This window comes from Mustela erminea, chromosome 15 (genome assembly GCF_009829155.1).
Source record: "Mustela erminea isolate mMusErm1 chromosome 15, mMusErm1.Pri, whole genome shotgun sequence".
NCBI classification, from domain to species: Eukaryota; Metazoa; Chordata; class Mammalia; order Carnivora; family Mustelidae; genus Mustela; species Mustela erminea.
In genome coordinates, this window is record NC_045628.1 from 75,224,158 (window position 1) to 75,250,031 (window position 25,874).

The following is a 25,874-nucleotide window of genomic DNA, read 5'->3' on the forward strand; positions in this document are numbered from 1 at the left end:
CCAGATCAGCTCACAGGTTGAAAGCACATTCTATGGAGCTGCCCTGAACCCCTAGAGTCATGTCATTAAAACAAAGAGTTTCAGAAGAGAATTTTTTGACCCTCTAGGTCTTCGACCTTCATTTTAACTCTCCTGAGAATGTAAAACACTAGAGGCAGGAAAACTGTGATCTGCCTTGCAGCCCTCCACCCTAAGGGATAACCTGGACCCCACATCTCTCAAAAGGAAAGTTTGTACTGGAATATCAAGTCCCCTCCTCTCCATCCATCCCCACACGGACACTGCCTCATTCCAGCTCCCCTTACCTGCTTTTGTGGACTAATTTCCTATTGTTGCTGTAAGGAATTGTCACAAACTCTACAGCTGAAAACACTGTAGAGCTATCTCACGGTTCTGGAGGTCAGAAGTCCTATGGATCTCACTGAGGAAAATGAATCAACAAGACTACCTTCTTTGAGGACCCCAGGGGAGAATCTTACTCCTTACCCTTTCTATGTTGGAGAGGAATACGTTGCTTGGCTCAGGGTCCCCTTCTTCAAAGCCAGCAATGGCCAGCTGTATTACTCTGTATTACTCTGACGCTGATTCCTTCAACATTCCTTTCTCTTCCCTTTTCCCCTCATAAAGACCCTTGTGGTCATGGTGAGCTCACCTGGATAATCCAGGCTAACCTCCCATCTCAGGATCCTCTATGTAATCGCTTCTGCTAAACCCCTCTTGCTATGTGAGGCCACATATTCCCCGGGTCTGGGGATTAGGATACAAACATTTTTGGGTGTTATTACTCTACCTGCATGTGCTTAGGCCCATGTTTTTTAAGCTAAAAGTTGTGACTCTTAATCCATTTCATGGTTTGGAAGCTGTCTTTTTTTTTTCCAGTTTCATTGAAAAATAATTGATATATATCACATAAAAGTTTAAAGCAACCAGTAAGCCAGTTTGATTTACATCTATTGTGAGTTGATTACTGCAATATGGAACCAGCATTTAATGAACAGAGTGCTTTGTTTCTAGTAAGGTTTCATATTGTTTCATATTGACTAAGGTTTTATATTGTTTCATGGACTTCGGGTTTCACATAGACACATGCATACATATACAACTGTGTTTATGTGTGTGTGTGTGTGTGTGTGTGTGTGTGTGTGTGTGTGTGTGTTACTTGGTCAGTATTATAAATATAAAACCTATTTCTCCTGGGAATTTTGATGTTTAAAAAAAAAAAGGAAAGCAACTCTGGAACTTACATAATAGCCTTCTAATTGGTCTTTCTGCCTCCAGGCTCTCCAATCCATCCTCCACACTGCTGCCAAAAAGTTGTTCCTACCAACTAATTGGACATGTCACTCTGCTGAAAAATCTCTAATGGCTCTCATAGCTGAGCTAGATACTCTCTGCTTCTGCTCCAGATCCACGCTATGCACTGTCTCCCGTAGGGCAGACCATTATCGACACCTTGGCTTTGACTTCCGTTGGGGTGTGGACAGGGGGAAGCACTGGAAAAGGTCAGAGGGTTGGAGGAGAGAAGTTTAGGGCACTCCTCCTCAGTTGCTTCTCTGCTGGGTAAGACCAGCTTCATGGGACCTGTATAGCTGCAGAGTTTAATGCTCTGCTGGCATCATCTTGGAATTCTTATTCATTTTTGAACAAGTGGTCTTTTTCTTTTTTTCATTTTGCACTGGGCGCTGCAAGTTACATCACCAGTTCTGCTTTCAGGCCACACACTGTGGAGACAATGTCCCTTTACTGCACTGCTCCTGTCTGAGACCCCTTTCCTATGAATACAACCACTGGGTTCCAGTACCTGCTTATCCACCTGCCTCAGCAGTACTGGAGGTGATGACAGCTTCCTGCAGTTGCTGGTCCAGGGGTCCGTGGCCATCCCATGTGTGTTCTCTTTAGCCCTGCCCACCCTGGACACAGTCTCTTCATTAAATTTACTACCTCGCTTTCAAGAGTGTTACCCGTTTCCTCTCGGGATCTTCACTGATGGGCTATAGGATTATATCCACCATCTTGGCATTACTAAGACTTCACGAAGTAGGCCCTCCATATCTTGTAACTGATCTACCAACTTATCTTATTCACATGGTGACCCAGCTCCTACCTTCTTGTGGTTTCCACAAGTATGTTATTCTTTCTTAGGTCTTTAGTGCTCTTCCATAGAATAAAATTTCAGCTGGGCACATAGCTACACAGATTAAGACAACCTATCTCAGCTTCTCTTGCAGTAAGTGTGACCATGGGACTAAATGCTGGTGAGTGTTATGTAAGTAGAAATTCTTGTGTGTGTGGCAGATTCCAGGAATCTTTCCTAACAGTCTCCTAGAATACTTCCCTGGCTGGTTCTTCTTTGTCCTTTCTTCCACCTTGAGGTCTGAAATGTTTATTTTTTTTACTTAGTCATTTAAAGATTGGGCAGACTAAAAAATAATTTTGGGGGCACCTAGTGACTCAGTTGGTTAAGCATCTGCCTTTGGCTCAGGTCATATCTCAGGGTCCAGGATGGAGCCCCACATTGGGCTCCCTGCTCAGTGGGGAGTTTGCATCTCCCTCTGCCTCTGCTGCTACTCCACTTGCCCATCTGCTCTCTCTCCACTTGCCCATATGCTTGCGTGCACACTCTCTCTCAAATAAATAAAGTCTTTATAAATAATAATAATTTTGGATATAAAAGATCTGACTATTTTTTAAATGACATAATGCAAATACTCTATACCATAAAACAGATTTTAAAGCTTTTGAAAGTACCCATGTGCTAGGTATATGAAAGGTTAGATAGAGGGTATATGGGAAATCTCTGTACCTTTCCCTCAATTTTGCTGTGAATCTAAAACTGCTATAAAAAAGAATTTTTTAAAAACTATTTTCTGCATATCTTCATAATATCTTCAAACTTTAAATACAAGAAATGCCTTAAGAAATATATAAAGTATATAAAATATAGAAGTATATAAAATATATAAAGTATATAAAGGCCTTAAGAAGTATATGAAAAACATGTTCAAATAACACAATCTAATCATTATATTTTAAAACTAGAAATCACTACCACAAAATATCTCTAATTCTCTTAAATAATACACACATACCCATATATACACATCATACATGTTTCTGGGGTTAAAGAGAAAACCAAAATTGCATCAACATAATATTAAGAATATAGTCATAAAGAGGGGTAACTGGATGGTTCAGCTGGTTAAGCATCCAACTCCTGATTTCAGTTCAGGTCATGATCTCAGGGTCATGGGATTGAGCCCTGCATCGGGCTCCTCCCTGAGTGGGGAGCCTGTTGGAGATTCTCTCTCTCCATCTCTCCCTCTGACTCTCTACTTCCCAACCCCACCCCGTGCACACATATTCTCACTCTCTCTCTCATAAATCTTTTTTAAAAAAGGAATATAATCATAAAGAGACCATTACAGATCAAGGGATGAGGATTCCAGTTCTGTTTAGACGTACCAAGCTACAAGAGAATGTTGCTTCCACCCCTAACAATAACAGAAAGGCTTGATGATCTATAAAATCCTAGCTCTCTCTGGGATCATTTGAGAGTTAAGGTTGGAAGGTAAAAAACTGAATTAAATTCCAGTGGGTTATAAGCCTTCCAAGGAAGATGGGACACATGGACCATTTCACCTTTGTCAGAGTACAGGAAGAAGAAAACAGCTCAAATGTAATGCATTCTTCAAGGCCAAAAGTAGACTAGACATGACAGTTTGGAGTCCCTGAGAGCCCTAATTGCAAGGCGCATTCAAACTTCCTCATCAACTCTTTTCTGTCGGTCTCTGTCAGATGTTCACAAAAAAGACTGGGGCAGAGCAGGGGACCTGAGGGTGTTCCCTCCAGTGACACGCAGGCACAAAATCCTGCCCACTTGCCTGACATTTCTTTCCTGCCCTAAAGACCAAAGAGAAGAATCAGGGTTTCTAAGGAAGGAATAGAAGTAAAAGCTGTCTGATGCTGGGGCTGGGGAAGAACTCTGTCCAGGCAGTTGATCTTGAAAACAGAAGCAGTAACTCACTGCTGTTGGAGGAGGGGTAGGAAACCCTCCAAGCCCATCCCAGACAAAGGTACTGAGGACTGAGTGGAAGTGAGAGCCAATTTCCCAGGGGAAGGGTCATAAAACTATTGAAGCTGGGGGGAGGGGGGTGGGAGAAGGGGGGGTGGGGTTATGGACATTGGGGAGGGTATGTGCTTTGGTGAGTGCTGTGAAGTGTGTAAACCTGGCGATTCACAGACCTGTAACTCTGGGGATAAAAATATATGTTTATAAAAAATAAAAAAAAATAATAAAAAAAAAAAACTATTGAAGCTAAGGTCTTGTATTGACACAAAGCAGAGGTCTGCTACCCCTGGGAGAGGGAGAGGGAGCTCTCACCCACCCAAGACCACCCACAAATACACTGCAAAGTTGTCTATCCTTGGGAATGGGTACAAGAATACTGAGAAAGCCCTACCTCCAAGGTTCAAGTGCATAGGGCCTTCCTAAGACTACAGATACACCTGGTAATCCAAGAACTTGCCCCTTTGCCTACCATTAACCTCACTGAGTAACAAGTGGCAGCCATGTATCCCTGAGGGAAGGGGAAGAGCATAGAGAGAGACTCCCTCTGTGGCTCAGGTGTGCAAAACACTGAAAGCAAACCTGGCAGCTCAGTCCCCACCCTACATGCAGGTGCTTTACCTGGGTACTCTGAAACACGTACAGTATTGTGGGTAACTACAGTAACAACAAAATAATATTTTTATAGTAGCAGAAGAACTGTCAACCCAGACTTTTATATCCAGTGAAGCCATCTTTTAGGAATGGAAGTAAAATTAACCCATTCTCAGATGAAGGGAAATTCAGGTAATTGTCAACAGATATTCTCTAAAAGAAATGCTAAAGTTCCTTAGGCTGAAGAAATGATACCAGCAAGGAAATGGAATCCAGGAATGAAGGAGAAACAACTGGAGTGATAAATATCTGGGCAAAAAATACAATAGGTGACTTTTCCCCTCCAAAGTTCTTTAAAATATTTATGACTGTTGAGGGGTGCCTGGGTGGCTCAACCAGTTAAGTGTCTGCCTTCAGCTCAGGTCATGATCCCGGGGTCCTGGGATCAAGGCTCACATTGGGCTCTCTGCTCAGTGGGGAGTCTGCTTCTTCCTCTTAGTCTCTAAAATAAAATAAAATATTTTTGACTGTTGAAAACAAAAATTTATACATTATGTAGGAGGGTAATTTCAGTATATGTAGATAGAATTCATACAACAACTATAAAACAGAGGGGAGAGAATAAAGGAATCAATTTTTGTAAGACTTCCACATTTTATTTGGAGTGCTAAAATTAGCTCTAAACTAAAAAGGTACATAAAAATCTTACAGCAATCATTAAGAATATAAAGAGAGAGGCGAGAGGCCAATAAATAAATTAAAACAGAGGCACCTGAGTGGTACAGCTGGTTAAACATCTGACTCTAGGTTTTGGCTCAGGTCATGATCATAGTTGTGAAACTGAGCTCTGTCAGGCTCTGTGCTCATTGTGGAGTCTGCTTCAGATTCTCTCTCCCTCTGCCCCTCCCACTCATGTTCTCTCTCTCTCTGTTTCTAAAATAAATAAATCTATGAAAAATTTAATTAATTAAAATAGAATACTAAAAAAGGTTTAGGTAATCCAGAATAAGACAGGGAAAAAAGGAACAGAGGAACAAGAATTTGAAGAGGCAAATAATAATATGGCCTATGTAAATCAAATTATATTAATACATTAAAATATTGAAGATAAGGCATCTAAGAATGCCAATTAAAAACTAGTGTCAAGTTGGATTAAAAACAACTGCATGCCATCTTATAAGAAATGCACTGTGAATATAATGATAATGACATTAAAAATAGAAAGATGGGAAGAGTTAGTCCATGTAAACACCATTATGAAATGTTGAAGTGACTGTATTAATATCAGACAAAAGAAACTCAGAACAATGAAAATTACCTAAGATAAAGAAGGACATTACAGGGGTACCTGGGTGGCTCAGTGTCTGCCTTTGGCTCAGGTCATGATCCCAGGATCCTGGGATGGAGCCCAGTGTCAGGCTCGCTGCTCAGTGGGGAGTCTGCTTCTCCCTCTGCCAATCCCCTTGCTTATGCTCTCTCTCTCTCTCTCTCTCTCTCAAACAAATAAATAAAATCTTCAAAAAGAGAGAGACATTACATAATAATAAATGTTAATTCTCTAAGGCAATGTAACAACCCCATATGTGTATGAACTAAAAAACACAGTTCCAAAATAAATGAGGCTTAAAGAAGAAATAGCCAGGTCTGCACTTAGAGTTAGAGACTCAATACTTTCCTTTGTTCTATTTGATAGAACAAACAGATAGACCATCAATATGCATAGAGAAGACGTGAACAATGAATGCAACCTATCTGACATTTCCAAGTACTACACCCCAAAACAGAACACATATACTTTGCGAGTTCACATGGAACTTTCACTGAGACAGACCACGTTCTGTGCTCCAAGACTTACCTTAAATTTAAAGAAATTGAAATTATTCAAAGTATGTTCTCTGACCATAATGTAATAAAACTAAAAATTAATAGCTGAAAAATCCCCACATATTTTGAAATTAAACAACATGCTGCTAAAAACAGAACATATAAATCAGGAATATATTTCAAGAGAATTTCAACAAATTTTTGAACCAAATGAAACTTAAAATACAACACATCAAAATTTGTGGGATACAGCCAAACCAGTGTTTAAAGAGAAATGTATAGCATTAAGTGCTCACATTAGAAAAGTCAAATTAAACCTATTCCTAGCATAAGAAAGGAATTAATAAAATGCAGAAATCAATGGAATTGAAAACAGAAAAATACTAGAGAAAATCAATGAAATAAGAAATGGATTCTCTGAAATAATATTAAAGTTGATAAATCCCTAGACACATTAAGAAAAAAAGGAAGATACAAATTACTGATCTCAGGAATGAAAGAGGTGACATCACTATGTGTCTTACAGATATTAAAAGAACAGTAACAAAATTAGGAACAATGTTATTCTAATACATTTCATGACTTATATGAAATGGACAAATTCCTTGAAAGACGTAAACTTTCAAAAGTCACTCAAGAAGAAACATCATTGAATAGCCCTATATCCAGTAAACAAATTAAATTTATAGTTCACATTCTTTTTAATTGACAGAGAGATACACCAGTAAGCAGAGCAGCAGCCAGAGGGAGAGAGAAGCAGACTCTCTACTGAGCAGAGAGCCCGATGCAGGGCTCAATCCCAGGACCCTGGAATCGTGACCTGAGCTGAAGGCAGCCGCTTAACCAACTGAGCCAACCAGGCACCCCTATAGTTCACCTTCTTCCTACAAAAACCATCCCAGACCCAGATAACTTCCCTGATAACTTCCACCAAATATTTAAGGAAGAAATAATACCAATTCTACACAAGTTCTTTCCTAAAGACAGAGGAGGAGGGATCACTTCTCAATTCATATAATGGCACTATTCTGATACCAAAACATGATAAGAGCATCACAAGGAAACTACAAACCAATATCCCTCATGAACACCGGTGCAAAAATCTTGAGTAAGACACTAGCAAATGAAATCCAGCAAGAGAGGATGTCTTACACTCTTACAGACAAGAAGTATTTTAAGACTACAGGAGACATTTGAAAAGGGCACAGGAAATGCCTTAAAAGAGTTCCCACTGGTCAAACTTGGGACAGGTTTGAACATCAAAAAGAATAATAACAGTAATGTTTTATTGTGTATGGAATAAGAAAGAACATGTGAGTTTAATACTGACACTCAAATAAAAGTACAGGAATAAAAGGGTTTCTTTACAAAAGCACACTAGGGGCGCCTGGGTGGCTCAGTGGGTTAAAGCCTCTGCCTTCGGCTCAGGTCATGATCCCAGGGTCCGGGGATGGAGCCCCGCATCGGGCTGTCTGCTCCGTGGAGAGCCTGCTTCCTCCTCTCTCTCTCTCTGCCTACTTCTGATCTCTGTCTGTCAAATAAATTTTAGAAAAAAAAAAAAAAAAAAAAAAAAAAAAAAAGCACACTAGCTGGTCAGTGTAGATGGAATCCCAGCAAGTCTCAGGAGATCATGAATGACTGCTGAAATAATTGAGCAAAATGTTCTTGGATACTGGATATTCACAGGGTGTTGAGGTATCATCCTGCAGATTAATTATAAATTACAAAGATTAAAAAGAATTTTTACATTGGAGAGTTCTGGCAGATGACAACACAAAACAAGTAACCAAATTTATCAGTCATTGCTTCCAAAATACTGTATCATGCACCATCCCTAAACTCAATGACTTACAAATGATAGTCATTTATTTTGCTAATTCACATATCTGTGAGTTGGCTGGCTTTTGGCTGATCTAGGCTGGGCTTGGCGAGGTGGTTCTGCTGATCTTGGCTGGGCTCATTCAATTATAGCAGAGCAGACAGGGAGCTCTGCTCTAGGCTTGGCTGAGGCAGTTCTGATCACACATGTCTTTTCCTACTCCTGGACCCAGCAGCCTGGTCCAGACATATTCTCATAGCAATAGCAGATGTACAAGAGAGCAGGCCCAACCACATTAACACTTCCAAAGTTTTTGTGTCATATCTGTTAACATCCCACTGGCCAGAGCAAGTCACATGGCTGAGCCTAGGAGCGGGAAATTAATTACACCTTACGTCTCCATGGGATGGTGCTGGAAAATTATGTTTGACTTTGGTTTAATTAAAAGTTGAGGGAAAAGGAGGGGATGGAATTCAGAGATGCTAAGATCTCTTTGGGAGCTGACATTTTAGGATTGAACCATATGGCTCTTTTCCCAGGAATGGGGCAAACAAGAAGGGAGATGGACATAGAGCATGGGTTTTTTGCCCGCTTCAGGTCACTGGGGTTGCTGGAATGGTCCTGTCAATAATGCATCAGAAGTGCCCCTACCTGAAGCCTTAATCTCACTTAAGTTATCAGAGAAAAAAATATTCATTACATTTTATAAATACATAACCACTCACAACATATTCACATATTCATTCAGTATGTCATTTACAATTCAGAGTAATCATAGTGGTGTATTTTAAATCAAGCAGAGGAAGATACATAATAAATGCATGTATTTTTAGAAGCCTGGTTCAGTTTCATGGAAAAAAAAAAAACATATAGCCGAGGGACATAATTGGAAAAGAGATGTAATTCAGTCGAGGCCAGAAAATTTAATTCATTCTAATATGTGTAAAAGAACAACACGGTGGCTAGAGATTTCTAACTTCATTTCACGTGATTCATAGGCTGACTCATTTCAGTGTGCTGGCCAACATCAGGGATGGATTCTGAGGTGGCAAGGTGCTGCCCCATAATATAAGAATGAATAAAAATTCACATCACAGGTTCTATTATGAGGCTGTTGGTCTCTGTGGAACTGCATACGCAACCTCAGAGGAGACATTTGGGCAGCGGGGAAGGGAGAAGTAGCCTGCTTAAAATGAAGCCTCACAGGGTTCCTGGGTGGCTCAGTGTGTTAAGCCTCTGCCTTCAGCTCAGGTCCTGATCTCAGGAATTGGGCTAAGCCCTGAATTTGGCTCTCTGCTTGGCGGGGAGCCTGCTTCCCTACCTCTCTGCCTACTTGCGATCTCTCTCTCTCTCTCTGTCAAACAAATAAATAAAATCTGAAAAAAAAAGTGAAGCCTCATGTGTCTGAAATGGAATATTACGAACTCTAAAAATAGGTGCTAAGTAACCACTCTGTCAGGAAATGATGTATCACAAAGTTAAGCTTTCCGCTTAGGGAATGTAAAAGGACTTTTCTTTTTCTCCGTTGTGTTCTGTCTTATGGGGGAAAAAGTGCCTCTCAGAAAGAGAACTCAAAATCTGTACACGGGGATTCTGTACCTTCTTCATTCATAGCATTTTATTATTATTTTTTTAATGAGATGTTTTCGGATCCTTGAGCCGACAGTAGAGTCTCTGTTATATTCTTGGACCAGGGTTCTGGGGACCGGATGCCTATGAAGCCAAGGCCTTCACAACAAAATACCCACACCCCATCTTCACCCTCACCTTCAACCGGTGCTTTTATCAGGTAAGTATTGCTGAATTATTCCTTTGAATTACAGATCATCCAAACGTAAGCCATGGCCAACGCTGACAGGAAAGGGAAGGAATGTGGGTAAAAAGGATTGGGCAAAGGGAAGCATTATGGACTGAATTACGTACCCTCCTCCCCAAAATGCGTATGTGACACCTTAAGCCCCCATTTGGCTGTAGTTGAAGATGGAGCCTTTAAAGAAGTAATTAAGGTTAAATGAGGTTTAAGAGTGGGGCCCTAACTCAACAGAATTGTTGTCCTTATAAGAAGAAGGGACACCAGGACACTGGGATAGAGAAGAGGTCATGTGAGGACTTAGCAAGAAGGTGCCATCTGTGAGCCAAGGAGAGAAGCCTCCAGAGAACCAAACCTACCAACATACGCAACATTTGGGAGACATTTGGGCAGCAGGGAAGGGAGAAGTAGCCTGCTTAAAATGAAGCCTCACAGGGTTCCTGGGTGGCTCAGTGTGTTAAGCCTCTGCCTTCAGCTCAGGTCCTGATCTCAGGAATTGGGCTAAGCCCTGAATTTGGCTCTCTGCTTGGCGGGGAGCCTGCTTCCCTACCTCTCTGACTACTTGATCTTGGATCTCCAACCTCAGAACTGGGAGAAAATACATGCCTGTGGTTTAAGCCCTCCAGTATGTGACAGTTTGCTATGGCAGCCAGAGCAGACTAACATAGGAAGTAGCACTTATTATTCATGCACTGGGTGGTGAACCCTAGGATAAACACTCAATACATGTCATTAACTTAATCCTTCCTTTAACAGGCCTGTGAGCTGGGTAAAAGTAGCTCAGAGGTCAGGAGCTTGCTCAAGGTCACAGAATGGCAGACTCTCTCTTGGACCTCATGTCTACTCGATTTCAAAGCTCAAACTGTTTTTACTGCGTTAGAGGTTCTCAAATATTGGTATGCTTCAGGATCATCTAGGGAGCTTGTTAAAAGTTCAGAGGCCTCTATCCCACCCAAGATTACTGAATGAGCTTGAGGCAGAGGACCCAGGCTTCTGTATTTTTAATAAGTTCCCCAGGGAAGGCTGGCACCACCCCACCCCCACCCCGCCCCACACCTAGTTCATGTGGCTATGTGAGGAAGAGTTTGCTGTCTGGTGGTTTTTCAATGCTGCATGGGGAGACCAGCAGCTGTCTAAGACCAATAAAGCTTGTTTAGCATCTTTCTCAACCTCTCAACTTCACAGGAACTCCAGAAGCTCTAATTTTCATGAGCTTTTATTGGGGGAGGGTTGGTTTCCAGCAATGTCAATTTAAAATGCAAAAATCCACTCTGAATTGACACATGACCTTGGGTAATCACCTCAACTGATGGTCCTTGATTTGCTGAGGTTGTCTTACTCTACAGTCTGGGCTATTCATGCTATGACTCAGAATTTTTAACATGGCCATTTCTGTGTTCTCTGACCTATTTGCTGCTATCAGCCACATCCACTGCAACAAAGTTTCAGCAGGACAAAAATGCCAAATTGTTTTGGAAAGCTAATAACTGCTCCTTAATTCTTAATGTTTTATGAATTTGGAATTCTGTTTACTGTATTCCCATAAAGTTTTGTGCACCCATGGTTATTTCAGGCCACTGAATTATTATTTTGTGCAGGGAACCAGACAAATACCAGATATTCCTTCCCTGACAAGGCTTCCTGAACTGTCTAATTAATTTCAAGGAGAAAGATACTCACTTGTACAAGCCAGCCCATTATTTTCTTAACATCAAGGAATATCCTTTCTCAGCATATGTCATCCCTGAAGCTGTGGATTTGCAGGGCTGTCTCACCATCAGACAGGAACATAATTTGCTTCTGCGTGGTATTTCCGAGGCCCGATTTCTTATTTCTTGTCCACTATTTTAAGAATGCGATGAATTCAGAAACTCAGTTTGGCTTCAAGGATTGTTAGCTATTTCCTAACTGTCCCTCTAGGGAAAGAGGAAGTAAGAAGAACGGAGAAGGCAAAAATCAATAGAGTCTGCGTGAATTAGCTCTCTCCCTCCATCAGACACCATGAACCTGAGTGAAGTGCAATCATGGTGTAGCAGAAGCCAGTGGGCATCAAAGTGCCAATCAAGCGCAGGTGGGAGGCTATGCGGGGGCTCGGGCAGAGGCAGCCACAGGGAAGAGCTGACTTTCCGCTTTCTCGAAGCTCTTCTTTGCCAGGAGGAAACAATTACAGGAAGAATGTTGCTCCTCCAAAGAGTCTCTACAGAGAACAGCCTGCAGCACCTGGAAGAAAAATGGGCTCTGTTAAAGGAATCTATGTTAAGGGCACGGAACTATGCACCTTAAAATGTTGAACGTTACGGTATGTAGATTATTATACCCCGTTTAAAAGAGAGGCTGTAACTGGGGTGCCTGGGTGGCTCAGTGGATTAAAGCCTCTGCCTTCAGCTCAGGTCATGATCCTAGGGTCCTGGGATCGAGCCCTACATCGGGATCTCTGCTCAGCAGGGAGCCTGCTTCCTCCTCTTTCTCTCTCTGTGCCTGCCTCTCTGCCTCTACACTAAGGGATTTTGTTTTATATACACAAAACAGGAAGAGAGAAGTGTGAGGGAAGAGTAAGGAGACAGACAGACAGACACACACACACACACGCATGAGCACGCACGCACAAAGAACCCGGAAGTGCCAGGAGACTGGACACCTGGCTCTCCACTCACTGTTTGCATATAGTATGTGTTTACATATCCCCTGTCACGTGTGGCAACTCTTACCTTATGTCAGGGTCCTATAGAGTCAAAGGACAAAGAGCTTTGTCCCAAAGGCAGCCACAAAATGACAGGCTCCAGGATTTGACTAGCATTATTTATTGATTTGTCTTATATTATCACTAATTTGACCTATATCTTCTGTTAGTACCCATAGGATAAAAGGGGACCCCTCCTTAGGCTGGATCATGGGACCACAGCCTTGCTCTCTTCCTCTGTGACCCATGCTTCCCTCAGCAGTGGCTCACCAAACTCATGACCCTTATGAAAAGCTACTTCACCTTAATTATAAACTATTCACATTCACAACATCTTTGGGCTCAGCTTCGGTCATAAAACCAGCGTCTTTGCTTAGCTTTGTCCTGTGTATGCCTAGGTCATTCAGGTTCCACTTCTCAGTCACCAGCCCTCGAGTCAAGGCATATGCTGGTCCTTCAGGCACAAGTGACCTAAAAGGTTCTAAGGACCCCATCTTGGGACCACTGCCTACCTTGTTCCCTCACTTTCAATGTCCTGGCAAATCTCTGGGCACACAGTCTATGGCAAGTTTAACCAGTCATGGTTCTCTTCAAATATTTTCCTACTAAGCTCATAGCTGTCTCTCTCTCTCTCATTCAAGTTTTCCTTGCAGACATTCCTGTCTCTTCTAACCCAGGGCATCAGTCTTTTCTTCTTGCTGAACATAAGTGATCAATGCCCAGGACATTACACTTAACATTAAATTACATTTATACATATGTAAATATATGCATATACATATGTATATGTACATATATGTAAATATATGCATATATATGTGTATATACATATATATATATGAAATGGTCTGGGAGGAGATACATAGAGCCAGAAAGAGAGAGTATCTCTGAGAAGGGGAGTGAAGCTAGAACAGGGGCCCAAGAGGAACTACTACTTGGTCTTTGCTATTTGTTTCTATGTGTATCTTTATAATTTTTAAATTAGCATGAAATGTTTGATGAGTGAAAAAAATTTTTAATTGCATGAAATAATTCTTGCCTGAAGCTAAGAAAAGGGGACACAGACATAAATAACTTAAGAGGATCAAATTAGCTCCCCAAGCCCTCATATTTGAGTCTACTTTTCCTAAAAATAATACACTGTGCAGTAGTAAGGATATGCAAAAAAAAAAATCATAAAGAAGGTAATGATCCCAAGTCCTCCTCATCTAACTTAAGAAAACAAAGACTGCCAATACCATGAAAGTGTCCACCCTACAACCTCTTCCTTGTCACCGCTACTCAACAATTCCAAGAGAAGCAAGAACTACTTGTCATTCCATGACCAACATAGTAACTGATGTAGGAGCTGGCCTAAGTTTTGCAGATGGGAATTCCAGAAAATGCCTCTCAGGAAGCAGAGAGAAGGGATTTGAGCAAAGCCCTGGGCTGATTTGTTATCGTTTTGTGTTATCTGCATAATGCTCTCTTCCTTTGGCAAGAAGATATTAGTTGGGAGGATGTCTGAATCAAAGTCAGCAACAAGCTCTGTGGGCAGCAGCCCCCGCACCATGACTGGCCCTGCTCCCTGGGAACATGTTTTCCATGATCACTGTGTCCGCTGTGCCCATGGTAATGAGGAGTTGGCTGTCATCCACTCATTTTGTGTGTACGTCACGGCAGGCCACCTAATCAACATTCCACCGGAAGGCGGCTCTGTGACCCTGCAGTTGAATGACACTGTTGCTTTCCAAAAACAGTAAATCAAAGGAAATAGAGATTGCTGGTGAATGAAAGCTTTTATGTTCTTTTTTATTACCACTTGAAGTTGGGTTTTCTCCAGTATCTTTTTATGGTCTGCAAGCTCAAGTGTGATGGATATGTCTTTGGAAATTTGTGACGTAATTAAAGACTCTGTCCCCTCTGGATCACCTGCTGGAGAACCACTTCTCCTAAGAGTGAAGATTCTGTTTTTGATCATTCTAACCATCACCCCCCCTATTTGGGGGGCCAGTTATTATTTCCAGCTTTCTTTGTTGTTCGTTTTCCTAAAAGAAATATAATTTAAATAATGCTAAGTACATTAATTTACAGCATGCAAGTGCCTGGTGATAAGGCTTTTAGTTCCCCTCAACTTTATAACTGTATCTAGGCCATAACATAAATTGCCTGAAAAGTACCTAGTGCTCTGCCAGTTGGCAGCATCGGCTTTACATGTCAATTTGAAAAGGTTTAGATGTAAAGCTATGACATACTCATACCAGAATGATCCTTGTTATGTTCCCATAATTAAAGAGAGGTGTTCACTAGGTCTGTCTTATCCATCCATCATGGAGTCAGAATGGGGAATGGAAGTGGTTCATTGATCAAAATATCAGAATTAGATTGATCTTGGTTCAGATCTCTTCCCTTAACACCATCCAGAGAGTTACTAACTTTGAAAATTAAAAAGACACACACAAAAATTAGGTGAACAACTGAAACATTATTCTTACTATCTATCATCTATCTATCTGTCTGTCTGTCTATCATCTATCTATCTCTATCTGGAATCATAATAATGACATGAATAATCATATACATCTTACTATGTAACTTACTAAAAGTTATGTAACTTACTAAAGTTATATAATTTACTAAATTTACTTAACTCACTTACTAAAAGTTAACTTAAATATAGCCAAATAACCAGATATACCACAATTTCAAATAACAGTTATGAAGAATGGTCCTGTCCCCCGCCTGCCCCTGTCCCTGGCGTAGGGAAGCCCTTGCCAGGGCACAAGACAATGGGGTCTGGCTGCAATAATCCTTTTCCTTCACCTTCCTAATTAAGTGTGTCTGATCCACTTCTTAGTCTCATCCAAATTTTATGCTGATGTGGTCATAACATTTGTCCTAACAAATCAGATAATATTAATGAGCTGTAATTATTTTACCCTCATTTTATAGACAAAAAATGAGGCCAGAGATGCTCTGACTTGCCCAAGATCCTGTTAGTCAGTGGTGAAGTCAGAGGTAGAATTCCAAATTCCTAGCCCCAGTGCACTATGCTTCACCCCAGAACACTCTTATCTTATAAGACTGAAAGATACTAATTAAGAAAACACTAATTAATGCTGCACTATGGGGAACTCCCAACAGTACATTAAGGAACATCAAGAGAAAACATATCCTTGAGTAGACCTCATCTTTGACATCACGGATCTTCTTTGAGACAGTAAAATCACAGTCTTAGGATGTTTTTAGTGAGGATCAACACTTGCTAAAAGACTGTTTCAGAGAATCGCAGAAACTCTGAAGTCCTGTGGATTTTGTACCATGTTTGGATTTGTCATCAATTTCTCAGTGACTGTGTTAGCATTTCAAGCCAGCTGGGGATAGGCCAGAAAATGAGAAAATTAGCTAGAAGCATCCAATGCCCTTGATTTAATAGCTGATTTCATGGAGCTAACATCAGGCTCGTTTTTGACCAGTCATGATTAATTCTTGCAATGATTCAGTTCTCTTTTGCCGCGGTTCTCTTTTGCCGCGGCTTGTCTAAAATACTTGGCTTGCATAATCATCTGTCAGAACTTTACTGGTGAAAAAAAAAAAAAAAAGACTAAGACAACTAACTAATATAAAGGAAACTTTGTAGCCACCTCCACAGAATGAAGTTAAGCTCAGGACCCCGCTTCACCTTCACCCTGAACTGGACTAGTGCTCATGAGGTTCAACTGTGTAAGCAGAGCAGACGTGTAATCCTATCCAACTGAAGCTAACTGTCCTTTTCCCGTTGAGAGACGGTACCCCAGAAGCAGTTACAGTAGGCTGAGCTGGCCATTGCTCCAGAGGCAATGGGTTGATTGAGCCCCATAACCAACAGATCCACAGCTCACACTTGGATAAATTCTCTCAGCCGCACTTTGCAAGACAGTTCATGAGAGGGAAAGGTTATACCTCTACTTAAACATAATAAGGTTTTCGATGGGATGGAGTGGGTATACCCTCTTTGGGTTTATTCTTACGGTGTCTAAAGCTGATCCTAATTCTATCTAGACTCCAGGGAGTGATCAGGGCTAGACCCCCTGTCTCTTGCAGGCTAACAGGGCTCTGGAAGATTCGTGAGGTGCCGCCTCCTGGGCTGCATAGCTGGGTCCCTGGGATACAGTGTGGAGGCGTGGTGTTGGCATTTTCCACGGCACTGAAGCCGAAGTCTACAGATCTTCTGAAGAGGACAGAGGGCTGACCAGAAAAGAGGGCTTAAGTTTACAGATTCCTATTCGAAGCCCACAGTCTTCCTGTAGATGAAGGGATTTAAATATACAGTGTGCATGAGACAGGCCATACTGTCCTGCGGCCTCAAAAATAAATCCAGCCATCTTCAACCTCCAAGAGATAGCTCCCTCTCACATTTCACGTGCATCCAAGGTTGGCTGCCATTCTGCTGCACTGGTCCTCCCCTGCAGATCCCAGCTGCCATGGGGGCCCCTTCTTATGACATTGCTGGTTATCAATGCAGAGGGTAAAGAGGACACAGAAAGTCACGCATTGGCTCTCTGCTTTTGCTTGCATTTCCTGGGCCAAACCAAGGCTCATGCCCATGCCTATATAAGCCTCCCCAAGGCAAGCTAGTGGATATTTATGAACAATAAAACAATCTGTAGTAATAATTAAAATGCTCGATTCATAGTTTTCAGCATCTTCCATTCACAGACCTTTTGGTAGACCAGAGACTGTCAAGCCTGCCCATTCTTAGCTGTCATCAAAGCCACAATCTACTTGGTGCTTGATGTCTTTTGAACTCTGCTTATCTAAACTTCTTTTTTCCTTTACCTTTATTTATATAAATACTATGCAAATACGTTCTTGTGAAATATTTAAGTGATAAAAATAAAACAAGACAGTATGGTGGTTCCTCAAAAAAATTAAAACTCGAACTATCAAATGGTTCTGTAATCCCACTTCTGGGTACATATTCAGAAGAAAAAAAAGAGCAGGGTCTCAAAAAGATATTTGTACATCTGTGTTCATAGCAGGACTATTCACAATAGTCAAAAGACAGAAGCCACCCAAGTGTCCATCTATAAACAAAGGAATACACAAAATGTGGTATGTACATACGATAGAATATGATTCAGCCTTAAAAAGGAAGGAAATTCTGACATGCGCTACAACATGGATGAACCTTGAAGACACGATGCTAAGTGAAATCAGCCAGTCACAAAAAGACAAAGACTTCATGATTTCTCCTACATGAGGTATCTAAAGTAGCCCAATTCATAGCAACAGAAAGCAAAATGTAGTTGCAGGGGGTGGGGGTAGGGGAAGTGCAGAGCTGATGTTTCCTGGGGACAGAGTTTCAACTTTGCAAGATGAAACACTTCTGGGGATGTTGTACAACAGCATGCATATGCTTCATTCACAATACTGAACTCTATACTTGAAAATGATTAGGATAATAAATTTTGCTATTTTCATTACAATGAAACTTTAAATATTAAAAATAAAAGTCTCTTGGATGACCACTTTCAATTTCATTCACCTCCTTCGAGGTGCCATCTGTTTATTAATTTGATGCAACTATTTTTCTATGTGTTTACATACACACTTACATAAATAAAAAGGAATAAACAATTTGTGTGGATTTTTAAATTTAACATATATTACATTGCATAGCATATATTTTCATCAATATGCTTTTTTCATAATGCTGGTATATATTGATCCAGCTTTTTTTTTTTTTTTAAATTGCTACACCAACCCACAGTGTAGGAGTATAATAATATATTTAACCACACTACTTTTAATGGACATTAATGGTTTCTAATTTTTGTACTGTAACAATATCTCTTTGAGCTTATGTGAGAATATTTCTCTATACTAGATAGCTAGAAATGCATTTTTGGATCACTGGGTATGTGTATTTAACATTTTAATTTATACCACTGTGTTGCTATCCAAAACAGCTGAACCATCCACAGTTCAGGAAAATCCATTTCCCCACTTCCTCATTAACGCTTGCTATTATCAGTCTCTCCAATTTTTGCCAAACTGATGGTTGGAAACAATAGCTCATTCCTGTTTGATTTTCGTTTTTCTGACTGCTATTGAAATTGAAGATTTTTTCATTTAGTTGTTGGTCATTTGTGTGTTTTTCTCGCAATTGTCTTCCCACATCCTTTGCCCACTGCCCATTTTTCTTTTGTGCTTTCTCTTACCAAGTTGTGCTTTCTCTTACCAATTACTCATATATTCATCTCTTGTCTTTTAGAATATGGGTTGCAGATACCTTGTGCACCATTTATTTTCCAACAACATTTATTGAATTTTTTTACTTAGTAAAAATATATCAAAATATCACCTTTGTCATTTACTAAACTCTTGTATATACATAGGTCTGATTCTGGACTCTGTCTTTCGGACTCTATATTTAAGAGATCTGTTTATCCCTCACCCTTATGTCACATTTTGAAAATTACTATAGCTTATAATGTACTTTGATGCCTTCAATACTCTTCTTTTTCTGGTCTGGTTCATACTCTCTTTCAAATGAATTTTTGAAAATATTTGAGATGGGCTGGAAGATTTGGGCTGGGAAAAGGAGTTTTGGCTGATATTGCAATGGATTTACAGGTTAATTTGGGGACAGCTGACATTTTAAATATATTGAGTCATCCAAACTAGGAACATGATTTAACTCTCCTTTTATTCAAATGCTCCTTTTGGTCATTTAATAAAATGTAACAAGTCTTATATTTTGCTTGCTGCGTTTATTCTTAAAAATTGTAGAAGCTTTGTTGGTGTTGTGAACGGAATTTTTTTTTCAAGTACATTTTCTAATTGCCTTTGGTTAGCATACAGGGAAGCTATTACTTTTGATATGCTGATTTTATATCCATCCACACAGATACATTTTTATTGGCTAAATGGGTTTTAATGTATTCTTTTGGATTTTATGAGTGTATAATCTGTCAAACTATGTCAAAGACATTTTTGTCTTCCCTTTCCAATATTTCTATTTCTTATCAAATTGGCTAAAGTCTTCCAGCACAATGAGTGGTACAGCAGCCTTTTGCTGTTGTTGTTCTTTTATACCTCTAATTTTTTACCATTTGATATGGCATTTGCAGTAGATCTCTGGCACATATGCCTATGCAGACAGACTTCTAATAAGAAATTAATGGCATTCTGAAATAGCATAATCTGAGAAGAATTTGTTTATGAAGGGAACAGAGTTAATCCTCATCATTCATGATTCCATATCTGCAAATTCCCCTGCTTGTTAAAATTTACTTGTAACTATAAAGTCAATACTTGTAGTGCTACCACACTAATTCAGACACGTGTAGAGTGGCAAAAAAAATTTGTAACTGACATGCACCCTCCCAGCTGAAGCAGAACAAGGCGGCATTCTTCATTCTTGTTTTTGCTCTCCTGCTGCAAACAAGTGTCTTTTCACAGTCAACTTGGTGACACCTTTTTTGGATGTCTGTACTTTTGTTGACAATTTTGCTCTTTAAAAGGGCCCCCAAGCATAGTGCTGAAGTGCCGTCTAGTGTCCCTAAACACAGAACAGCTGCAATGTGCTGAGAAAATGTGTGTGTTCATTCAGGCATGAGCTATAATGTTGTTAGCCATGAGCTCAATGTTCATAAACCAACAGCATATATTAAATAAGGTGTCTTTAAAAAGAAAACAGATGTAAAACATGGTTCTGTATTGATCAGCTGACAAAAATGTTGTGACCAAAGTTTTGCAGGACTCTACCCCTATATTTCCAGGGGGAGCAGTGGTTTAGTATTCCTAATTCAGTGTTCTCTGCAACTTTATAGAACAAGACTACTGTAAATAAAGAGAATCTGTATTTACAAAGATTTGGGTGCAAAGTACCCTAAAGGTTAGTGCAACAACCCAGGTCTTAGAAGCAGCGACATTTTCATCAACTCTAAGTCAAAGAAAGGATGGAGGCAATGATTACCAGAACCCGGAGGGTAAGAGTCCTGGGTAGTCAAATGTCCTGAGAGGTATAGTGACAGCTCAGGTGACCTTGCAGGAATGAAAAGAGAGGAACACATCCCTTGACCTCACTCCTCTCCTTCCCTCAGACTTCTTGCTGATGTTCCTATGAGTCAATTTCAGCAGGAAAGCAGCAGATGCAGCAAGAGACCAGAAGTGCTCATCTTATCTACACAGATGAGTGAGGGCTGGACTTTAGGGCACAGGAAATACAGCAGATGATGTATCAACTGAAAGTGAGATCCTTATTTCTTAATTGGCTGCTGAGCTTTAAAAAAAAAAAAAATTACAGGGTTACGTGGGCGGCACAATTGTTTAAGGGTCTGCCTTGAGTTCAGGTCATGATCCCAGAATCCTGGGATCAAGCCCTGCACTGGGGCTCCCAGCTCAGTGGGGAGTCTGCTTCTCTTTCCCTCTGCCCCTCCTCCCTGCTCCTGCTGTCTCTCTCTCTCAAATAAATAAAATCTCTAAAAAAAGTTTAGGATTACTGCTGAATTTTATCAAATTATTTTTCAGCAACTATAGTTTCTTCCATGACTCTGTTAAGGTTGTCAGTTATATTAACACATTTTCTAATGTTAAGCTACCTTGTGTTACTAGGATAATTCAACTTGATCATCTTGCCTTATCCTTTAAATATACTGATTCAATTTGCTAATGTTTTAGATTTTCGCATGAATAATCACTCTAATTTTCTTTTCAGTTTTGTTATCTTGGTAAATCTAGCCTCCAAAAATTAAATTGGAAGGTTTCTATTTTTCCTAGACTCTGCAGTAGCTTTTATTACATGGGAATTATCTCTTCCTTGAAGATTTTTTAGAACTCATAACATTTTCTGGGGGTTTTCTTCTTATAGCTTTATCGGTTTCTTCTTCCCACTTCACTTTCTTCCCTTGTTTTTCTTTCTAACATTATTCTTTAATTGCCAGAATACATGCGATTGCTATAACATGCACAAAATTTCACAATATGTCTTCAAAATGATGACGCTTCCCCAACTCTTGCTGTCATTATCACCCACTAAGATGAACATTATTGATTAATGTGGGTTTGTCCTATCCCATCCTCACAACACTCACAGATATACGGAAATAGTGTTTCTTCAAAAATAGAACACACTATTGCAACCTCCTTTATACCCCATAAAAATATATAATATATATCCCTTCAGCTAACAAAGTATAAGCCTCCTGTATATCTCATGAACTATATAAAATATATATCCCTCAGCTACCAGATAAAATATAACTCATTTTTAATGGATACATAATATTCCATTATACATATATAGCATGATTTGATCAAGCATTTCCCTCATTCCTTTACAGATGGAGAGTTAGGTTCTCCTCTTTATCCTTCCTCCCTTTTTTCTTCCACCACAAATATTGCTTCTATAAATATCTTTATAGGCCAGTACTTCAGTTTCTATAGAATAGATCCCCAAAAAGGGCAAAGTCAGAGAGAATATAAATTAACGAGATGTAAAACAGGACTCAGTTTTCATCAGAGGTCCCAAGAATCTGAGAAAAAGGTTTCACATTCCACATGCCAACGGATATGCTGGGCTTGCAAAGATGGTGGTGAAAGCTGGTTTGGAAGCCTTTTGGCCAACACCCCCACGTAAGAGTCAGAAGTCGGGGTAGGAGAGGCAGGGGCTGAGAGACAGTTTCTCTGGAGAGAGTTCTTGGACAGCAGTGGTACCATCCTTCTCGTCACCCCAAGGGAAGCAGTGCTGGCATGTCCTTCCCACTTCAAGCTAGTGATGGCTTTTGGGAGACCACTGTAAGGACTCTGTGTGTGTCCTCTGGACTATAACGTCATGATGAACTGGTTTCTGACACTTGACCCCAAATAATTCTGCAATGAAAAGGTTGCCTGCCATCTGCCCTGTGCCTTGTTTCCACTGATGGAGAGGACAAGAAAATGTGGGTGATTCCCGAGGACCAGATTTGGTGTTTGTAGGATAAGGGAAGCCTAGAGCATGTTTACACTCTGCTCAAAAGGTGCCTGTGAAGCCAGGGGAATCTGCAAACAGAATGTAGAAGGCACCAGTCAGGCTGAGGTAGATATTAAATATGGCCCACGCAAGTGGCCCTCTGCATATTGTAGAAGTAGTGACTGGAGGTTCCTGGTGGCCAAACCCTGAGAAAGTGCTCCGTGGGAACAGAAACGTCAGCTCTAAGGCTCTACCGAGTCCAAAGCGCATCCATCCCTCCTTTTTAACAGCAAGTACCTAGACCAGCAATACCTCTCCTGACCTCCCCATCCTTACCTCCCCTTCCCTAACTCCTGCCTGGGCCAGGAGTGGAGGCATGCAGGGAAGCAGAGGAGAAGCCGGCCCACCCTTCCTTTCCCTCTGCAACACCTGCTGGGTGCAGGGAGAAGCTTTGCACAAAATCCAGGGTTTTGACTTATCTGCAGGACTGAACATATTAAATATTCTTAATAAAAGTGACCAGAGAGGCTTTTTTTCTTTTCAAGCAGGAAAAAAAGTTATTATGTAAACTACCTAAAATTTTAACTAGAGAGAAGGAAAAAAAATCATAGCAGAGGTCTGAAGGGCCAAGGAGGGGAGAGAAACAAGTTTCTTTTTCTTGCTTCCTTTGGTGGCCTGCTTCTTTACTATTAGGGGCAGATGAGTGGAGGAGACATTGCCACACTGCATAAGTTGTAGCAAACCACACACCTAGTGGCAAATCATGAGAATACTTCTTTCCCTGAACCTTTGCCAAGGCTACTTGTCTCCTCTATCAAAACCTGGATGAAAAAAAATTCTGTTGTGTTAATTTGCTGCTCTCAGCTCACAGATAAGATCAAGTTCATCACAAAAGGACGGCATTTGGAGGCTGGCCTGGACGTTAGAAATCCCAAAACTGAGAGAGACAGAGGGCCTCTCAAAGACTCGAAGTGAATTGTCACTACCGTTTATGTAGTAGAAGAATTCTTAGCTCTGTGCCATTCACTAGACACAAGATTCTTCCTGAAAATTCACCTTTTAAAAGGAAAGATAATCTGCTATGACCCTAAAATTTCTGGCAATATGGTCTCATCATATCAAGATCACTGATTATAGTTACTGGTTCCCACAGGATGCATCTCAAATATTTGGTGCTTAGATGTGCACTAACGTCCAGATATATTTAATGAAATCTCACTGACTTCTTCTCATTTCACTTTTATTTTGTAGCTTTCTCTAATTTGAAACCTCAAATTGTTCACTCTGAGAATCAAGGTAGGACCGTTTGTGGTTGGACAGATGACAAGTGTGAGGGCAAAATGGTCCCCAACGCGCACAGCTTTGTATAAAAGCCAGTTGCATAAGAGGCTGCCATTACATACATATTTTCTGAAAAATGTATCTAGCTTAGTGAGTTTTATGACTTCATGGTGCATAATTTCAAAGCCATTCACCTGTGCCTAGAAGGCAGAAGGAGAAGACTTCCCCTACGACCTCCCACCCATGCCTTCCTCTTCCTGTGGATCAGAACATGCCAGCCAATTGGACCAGAAAAAGAACAACAACCAGGGAAGATTTTTGAAGAGTAAAACATATAATTATTTACTCTCACACAGAGGAAATAAGAACCGACACACCACAATACATAGCGTGGGTTTCTCCTTCTGCAAGAGCCTGACTCTTCTTAAGCCTGTGGTATATTACCTCTCTCTCCCCACAAACACAAATTCATCCCAGTGTAGCTGGTCTTAATTCAGCACACATTCTTAGGATTTCTTTATGTCTGACATCCAGGGAGACTGTATAGATTTTGTATGGATTTTAAAGATATTTTACGCAACGCCCATGTTTACTACGCAATCTTCTCAGGTCAGCCTCCTTCCAATTAATAGCATATTATTATCACAGTTGAATTTGTCACATACACATTTCTCTAATATTATCTACTCTGCCTATGGCCAAAAGTTAAATCCCAAGTCCTGTTGCAGGAATATAAAATAAATAAAGCGATCCAATTGCTTCTGAGGGTCGTTCATTATGAATCACATTAGCTGAGGCACAGGTGGCCCATGATGGGGTTCATGGACTTTTCTAACTGAAGGAAACCATTTTAGTTTTCACAGAAATACAATCACTGATAGAGCTTAAGAGTACACATCTACAAATGAGAACACCTTCCTCTCCCAGGGGTATTTATTCAATACCTGCTCCATGTTCTTCCAGCTGGAAGCCAACCTTTGTTTCCTCACAGCCCATCTCAAACACGCTCTGTCTCTTGGATGACGACCGTGCCCTCACTTCCGCCCCCCACTGTGGTAGGACACACACCGTACCTACAGCGCATGCCCCGCCAGCGCTCCCAGACACGGCTTGGGCGCCACGCACGTGCCTACGTGCCCACGTCTGCCCGCTCGTCATCCACGTCACCACGCTCTCTATCGCCTTGGCAGTCGCTGCTGCCTGCGCACGCTTTCCTGATCTTGATCTTGAAATCACCTCCTTGTCTTCCCAGCTTGAAGGCGACTACCCTTCTCTCCCCTTCGCTTTACTTGGTACGTCTTTACTCCATTTATTCGTTTGTTTTGTTTTGAATTTCAGCAATGTTGTACAGCTTGTAAAAACGTCCACCGGAACCGTGGCGTCTGTGTGCAAAGCCCTCCACTGCATCTCTTACCGCCCCCCCGTCTCTCCCAGGAGCCACTGCTAACAGTTGTGCATTCTTATCAGTCATACTATGCAAACAAACGTCTGCTTTTGTAGAGGTCTTTTACCCTGATGGGAACCTTTACACAGTTCTGTGGATTGCTTGTTTCTTTTTTGTTGTTGTTTTCAAATCATTCGAAAAATGGAAATAATATAGAAGCATATGCTATACAACATAAAAGCCTCCCTTGTGGTATTTCCCCATGAATCCGAGTTATGTCATCATTCTGGGTTACACACACACACAAAGTGATAGAGAAAAAAAGTTCATTATCCAAAAAAGCCCATAAAACTATTTGAATCTTTATTGAAGTCTCTTTTTTTTGTCTTTGCAACTCCTTCCCTCTTTACACATGTGTGTATCTGTGCACACGTGCCTCCCTGCCCGCCCCCCTCCCCCAGAGTATTGATGGACATTCAGGTTCCTAGCTGATGACTAGC

General features: G+C 40.8%; 1 long non-coding RNA gene across 1 annotated transcript in view; it reads right to left on the reverse strand.

Moving 5' to 3' along the window:
* The window catches only part of LOC116573978, a 35,993-nt gene extending 10,889 nt beyond the window's left edge, over positions 1–25,104 (reverse strand). Inside the window, exons 1-2 of the long non-coding RNA XR_004279084.1 lie at positions 24,935–25,104; positions 11,794–12,333 (exon numbers count right to left, since the gene is read on the reverse strand). This is a non-coding gene — a long non-coding RNA (uncharacterized LOC116573978). The remainder of the gene's footprint in view (positions 1–11,793; positions 12,334–24,934) is intronic.
* Between the last annotated feature and the right edge of the window lie 770 nt (positions 25,105–25,874).